Genomic DNA, 7405 nt, shown 5'->3' on the forward strand with positions numbered 1-7405 from the left:
TCTGGTTGCCTGATTCATTGGAAAATCTGATCTTGAAAACATGTATTTCATTATTCAATATCGTCATAATCACAGCACAATTATCATAACCACAATGATGATACTGGTAAGAGTCTTTGTGAAATTATTATCACTCACAGTATTTTCTGGTATTACACTCTACTTCCTTTCTACATAATAAGTTATTCTTAATTATATCTTTCTGATCAAATTATAATTGCCCGCATAGATATAATTTTCTAACCTGGTTACATAAAGTTTGCCGTCACACGCCTGGAAACAATAACAAAAATAATGCACTGCAACGTTCACTGATGTATTTATGTTTGGATCACTTATACCTCAACACATCTTTCATAATCATTTGAAATATTTTCATGGTTTATTAATCAAATTGTGAAAGCAGCTGAACTTCAAGCAATTCTATCATTGCAAATATTTGGCAAGCATACAATGATATGTGTTGCAATCCACTCTTTTTGCACTCTGAGGTTCCCTACATCAGAATACTAATTATGATAATAGTACTAATAATAATGACCTTGTCTGCTACACAATAGCTTTTATTCATCAAAGCAATCAGAAATCAGACTGATATGTGCCGACAGAGATTTGCATTTGTCCATTTTAAAATGGTTTCTTCCACTTTACTATAAATCTTCTTTTCGTTTTTTTTTAATCTTTTTTTTTATTTATTTATTTTTTTGTGTGTGTGCTTCGATTCACCCGTTTGCTTTTCACCGACTTTTTTGCATGCTTAGCTGTTCTGTTTTGTTTTGCAATGCATTTGTTTCTCTTTTCTTCTAAGGGGGATTTGTCTCATTTCTGGTTTTGGTTAATGCCTGGCAAAGCACTTATGCCATCACCTATGGACTCATCTATGACAAAACTCTGAGTGAAGTTCAGCAGTCAAAGTGCAATAGTCTGATTGTAGCTTCATATCTAACACTGCAATTGTGACTCTGCATCACAAAACCCCCCAAAAAGTCACAAAAAAGTCACCAAACATGGATTTCTGGTTAAAGGGATGGTGTAGTTTTGGTTGAGACCTGGTTTCAGATTTTTTTTTGTGTGTGTGATATAATGAGAAACCTCTTCTGAAATATGAAAGGGCACATAATTCCAAGAAGAATTCAATGTTTACTTGATGAAATTGGTTTTGAAATGGCTGAAATAAGCAAAATAAAGCGATTCCTAATAAAAGGTGGAACCAACCTTTCATTAGAATCGCTTTTACTTTGTTTTACTTTGTTTTCGGATGTCTCAGCCATTTCAAAATCGATTTTCATCAAATGAACTTTGAATTCCTCTGAGAATGGTATGCTCTGTAGCACTTCATTAGTGGTTTCTTAGTATCTTCCAAAAAGTTAAAAGCTCAATCCTCTTTCTGAAAGAGCAGACTCTAAGATTTAAAATGATGTACAACTCAATTCAGATGGACTCTCCTAACCTATTTGTATATTAGAAAAGCACAACCTCTGCAAAATCATAATCCTTTCCATGTTAGTTCCGACTTCCAGTTGTTTTGCTGGTTGTGAAACATTGATGTGTATACTACGTAAAAGATTACAGCCGAAATAATTAATGAAATCATCGTGATGTTCATATTATTTCACACTGTATTTTACAAATGAATAATTTCATTCTTTCAGAATGGTCCGTTATAATGAGGAGAGATAGTCGTAAAAAGGATCACGAATTCAACCATGTAGTGTACCTTTCAAGGACACATGTACAAAATGCAAAGAGATTTTGGGGAGAAAAATACAAAATGCATTTTCAACCCCTGCTGGTGCAAACATCATGGAATACAGCCTAAATAATTAATAATGTAATCATCGCGATCCCGCTGGGCGCACACAGCGTAAAATAAGTTTAATAATGCATGTTACTCTGCTTGCACCCATGTTCAGAAAAAAAGTAACAAATGTTTTTAATACAATGTGATTTTGTTTATTAAAATTTTATACTGTGTTTCAAAAATGATATTTTCATTCTTTCAGAATGGTTCAATACACGAGGAAGAGATAGGTGTAGAAAGGATTACGAATTCAACCCTGCCGTGCACTTTTCGAGAAGGCATGCACAACACACGCGAAGAGATTTTTCAGAAGAAAAACAAAGAACGTGTTTTCAACCCCTTCTTTTTTTTTATTCTTTTGGTATCAACTCACAAATGATTCCTTTTTATTCTTTCTCAATAATAGTGATCCATTTACTTGTGTAATAACAACACAAAGACTGCTCATAAGTTTGATTGCTTGGTATATGTGACTCCATGCTTATGTTTTCTTTGTTTTTAGTGCGTACGGTTATAACGAGGAACCGGTTATAACGAGGCAATATTGGCGGTCCCACGGACCTCGTTATAACGGGGTTTCACTGTATATACATTGATTTTGAAAGATTAAATTCATATATATATATATATATATATGTATATATATTTACAGCGGTAAAAACTATCATATGTTGCATTCAACCTGTCTGCATCACCCTCGGCAAGCTCCATGCCTTGAGAATCTATATGAAAGAAAAAAGAAATACAAATATGGAAAAACAAATATTGGTTACAAACTGAAATTTTATGATACGCCATTCATCCCCTCTGCCTGACATTATACAGAGTGTTAAAATATGTGGGCTTACAGTTGAATGAATACACACACGACTGGCACACATATCATTACACAGAACTACTTTTCAGCAATTTCTTATACAGTATATGAGAAACAGTTTAACAGCATCTACGAAAAAAAAAACTAAGAAAATTGGCTGGGATGTCATACACAAGAATTAGTGTAGCAGATTCTTCCTGATAACAAAAAAGGTGTGACACAGACTCAAAATGAGAATGTGATTGTGACTTTAAACACTCGTCTGACAGAACGTTACACATTCATGACTTTTTAAAAAGGATTGTAACTTATGTCAGGCAAGCTGGGGGTTCCAAAATAAACAGAAAGATGATTCAATGGGTTATGCAATAAATCAGCTGCATTGCTATGTCAGTGCGTTAATCAACTAATGTAAGCCGTACTGAATTCCCAATTGTGGCTGATATAGACAGAAACATTAAATCAACTCCCAACTGGGGTGTATAAATGCACTAATTTCTTCATTTCTCGTATGGAACAGTTCACATATAGAGGTGACATTGTTTGTCCACCAAGTCTACAATAATTGCTAAAATAAGAAAGACCGAATTACCTGTAACTAATATGTCATCAACAGAGGTTGCCCTTTTTCAACTGTTATTCAAGTTGTTTATTTTGTAAAATCTTTATACTTTCAAGTTTAATTTGAGAAAAGCATACCTGTGTTCTGTCGTAGATGAGATGCTGCTATACAGTTTGTAGTCCAATTGTAGTCTGACTCTGACCTGGGTGAAGTTCAGCTGCAGTTGTCTGTCCCAAGGCTTGGTGAGGTTCAGCTCTCTTCAGGCCTTTGGGTGTGCAAATATAAGAACAGTTAAATACCATACAAACAGAAACATCGGATGCACAAATGGGATAGTTGGAAAATATTTGAGATGAGTGTAAATCTTTATTAAAACAAGCAATAACAACAAAATGTTCATTAATGATTATCAATTTTGTAAGATATATTATGTGAACAACAAGTTGTAATTGCCAGTTTTCAAAGTTTGAATCACTATGTAATGAGCCCCTGTTAGCAAATTGTAAGAGTATGAGGTAATTTTAGTAATGAATGAGAGGGGAAATTAATAACAAGCATTCACTTTATTTAGTTGGCAGCAGAATTATTCACCCCCCTTGCATTATGGACACTATAGCAAAATAAATAACATAACAATTACTAAATCATATACAAGTGGTGAACAGATAGTTTATGACAAATGCCTACCTGATCAATAATCTTTGATTTGCATATAGTTAGAAACTTTGATCATTCATGCATGAAGAGATAAGGTCCAGTGAGCACATTATGGTCATTTCAGACCTTTCTGCGATCACTGAAGCATGACGTGTTATGGTCTGATGATAACGATTAATTTCTTTTGTTTTTATGGAATTTTAGATAGTATCTTGCCATTCTATACACAACTCTTAGCATTTCATTGGGTTATATTCATTTTGACATGACTTAAACTTTGAATTATTAATATCACGGCTAAACCTCTGTACAAACTCTATGGTGGCAACTTTCACTAGAAATGAGTTCATTTAAATATTTTTGTACAATGAAAAATGCCAATTGAAATATTAAGAATCCTACATCAAATTCCATCATATTGTGTCACCTATCAAAACATTGAGTGAACAAACCATATTCAACGACGCATTTCAGTGATCACTGAAAGGACTGAAAATGACCATAAATGTGCTCATTGGACCATATCTCTTTATACATGAATGATCAAAGTTTGTAACTATATGCAAATCAAAGGCTACTGATCTGTTATTTACTTGTAGCAAACTATCTGATCACCACTTGTATGATTTAGAAATGATCTCAGTTATAATGTAATTCATTATGCCAGAGTGTCCAACATGCAAGAGAGGGGCTGAATAATTTTGCTGCCAACTGTAGATGATCAAGATAACATGATTTCTCAACTTGCTTCAATAGCTAAAGATAATCATTTAACACACCAAATGAAGATGGTGGAATATCCATGACACTGTCACTTGACTTTTCCATTTGCATCTTGCCCCCAGTCCTTAACTCTGAAGTGGATGAAGTTCACATGTTGTCTGGTCCTTGGCTGTTTGGAGTTTATTCAATATACAAGAACAGTTAATATCTTACAAACAAAAGAATAGTGCAGGACATGGGACATTAGAAAGTATGTTAGAGATGGGTGCTGGGTGCTTTGCCTTTGCTATAACAAGCTATAGCAATCAAATTGAAAAGCCCTACCATTGATTTTGAAAGAATGAATTCACTAGTATCTACTGATCCATAAGCTATAAATAGGACTTTTCACAGTTTAAAATGATTAGCTATGTCGAATATTCTTGTTTCAAACATTGTAAGAGCATAAGGTGGTTTTGATACTAGAAAAGGGAGAGGGTAAATAAACAATCATAGTAGGGCCTACATTATTAAGATAACGTGACTGCTAAAGTTTGTTTCAGGAGCTTGATACATGTAGACATGCAGGTACCCCCCCCCTTCCATGAATTGTCTCTTTTCAGTTGGATCAGTATGTAATATTCTACAGATAGTGAAATAAAAATGCAAAAAACAGTTGTTTCTAGAAGGGTCGCTATTCACTGGATAACAATGTTTGTTTTCAATTACCAGGATGGACATTACAGCAAACATTGTTTTCAATATTTCCTGTCTAACACTATTCAACTAAAAATCCAGAGACAATTTGATGTCCAAATGTAAATAATGTTGCAATTGTAGTATTTGAAAATATACAGATATGTTGTCTGCTAAAATAGTATTATAAGCTAAAATACTTGCATTCTGTTGAAGGTGACCATGCTGGTAGATAAGTCTCGACGAAGTTCAGTAGCAGTTTAGCTGTGGGGAAGATGGAAGTTCAGCAGTTTGGTTCTGTGTTCAGTGAAGTTCAGCAACTGACTCTGGGCTTTATTAGATGAAGAAGTCTGATTGTAGCAGTCTGACTGATGTTCCATATCTAACATTATAATTAAAAATGTGAATACAAAATAGAAAATGTGTTTTCAAACTGTTGTTTGATTATACAAGATTTTACATACAATATCTAGAATCTGCATGAAATTTGAAATCAGTTCACATGTTTTTGCAGTTTAGATATATAAAGGATCTTATATTATCATTATTTTTTTTTGGGGGGGGATGATTAAAAGACATACTACTAGTATTTGAGTTGTCTCAATTCAACATGTGTAAGCCTATAGTTTAGGGTATTATGACTTCTTGAGGTTCTAGATCTTGTCGATAGGCATCCATGTTGCAAGGTCTACATCTACCTAAGATCTACCAGCTGTACTGTGGCTTCACATTCGGGTTGATCACAGTTACAGCCTGAGATGCAGCCACAGTCTGACTCTGATCATCAACTGTTGTCATGTCATCATCAATTAAATTGCTAAAAGAAGTTGTGTAAGCGGTACTAGCATCTACTAACTGCCTAGATAGATAGCACTATTTAGAAGACCTATTAACTTCCTTACTGATGAGTGATAGGCCTACTTATGTAAATGATAATATGTTTAAAAATACCAAGGCAAAGGGTCTAGTCTGGTTATACTTTTGGTATACACTGGTTAAGTAGTATCTAGGTCAGTAGGTGCTACTCAGGATCACTATACCACTGGATTCTAGATCTATAGACATCTGGTAGTATAGCAGTAGAATTCTAGAGGTTCAATGCCAATGAATTTAGGTAAACATCATTCTCTATCTTATTATGACACATGCATTGCGATTACAGTGCTGTATGCACTTAGAATTGTTGAAGATAGCTTTCAAGTCTGAACCAAGATCTGAACCATATATGGTTTCCAATTCATATTCTGTGTAGACCTGGATCTACGTACTACTACTAAAGTAGGCCCTACTATTACTACTTGTAGTCTAACCACTGTCGGACTCTCCAGATAGTACTACCGGCCCTAACCCCAGGGCACTCTCTGTTAGTTGTACACAGTGCTTCGCGTTCGGGCTGGTCGCAGTTATAACCCCTAACCCCGCAGTATTTTACAAGTTTTTGTTGTAGACCTATATTATAATAGTAACGTTAGATAGTAGCATTAGGACTTGTAAACGTAACAATGACACAGGTAACGTACAGCTGGTTCTCTGTAGTGTAAATGCTAACGCTATAAGTTCACGTTAGGGCCTAAACTAAAAAACATTAGGCTTAGGCTAGGCCCATAATTCTGTTGGACAAAATGTGACCCGCGACAACGGTTTCAGGCAAAAGTCGCAAGAGCAAATTCCCTCCTAGGGGGGGGGGGGGGTACAAAGATTTTGACCATTATTTTGGTCGATTTTGGGTTTTTGCAGAATTTGAATCTTTGATATGTTTTCTACATCCACACTAAATTTCACAGCATAACACTAAGTTTTTCCTACCGAAAATTAAATTTTAAACACCCTATGTTGGATCACACTCGTCAGTTTCGATCTTCTTTCGAACGCCGCGCCACTATGCCCAGTGTTGCTACGGAGCGGCATCTCACGTGCGATTGGCTGATGTGTCGCACACATATATTGTACATTTACATAGTTCGGCTTTCGGAGATACGCCTGGCAGCGTGTCGGAAATGTTTTGTCCACACATGCACGCTCCATTGTTGTTGCTACAATAGATACCAGTACGCTCGGTCTTTAGTGTAAGCTCTTCGTTTGGCTTTCTATCCGAACTTTTCTACCGCAATGTTCGACAACGGAAGTGAAACAAAAAGTGAACAGCAACACTAGGCAGCACTCACTTAAC

General features: G+C 35.4%; 1 long non-coding RNA gene across 1 annotated transcript; it reads right to left on the reverse strand.

Moving 5' to 3' along the window:
- Positions 1-3317: 3317 nt before the first annotated feature.
- Positions 3318-5583, reverse strand: LOC140234780 (uncharacterized). The gene is made up of 3 exons (XR_011901652.1): positions 5440-5583; positions 4617-4729; positions 3318-3445 (listed from the first exon to the last, which is right to left on the reverse strand). It is a non-coding gene; the product is annotated as an uncharacterized lncRNA (long non-coding RNA).
- Between the last annotated feature and the right edge of the window lie 1822 nt (positions 5584-7405).

Source organism: Diadema setosum, chromosome 11 (assembly GCF_964275005.1).
Source record: "Diadema setosum chromosome 11, eeDiaSeto1, whole genome shotgun sequence".
Taxonomy (NCBI): domain Eukaryota; kingdom Metazoa; phylum Echinodermata; class Echinoidea; order Diadematoida; family Diadematidae; genus Diadema; species Diadema setosum.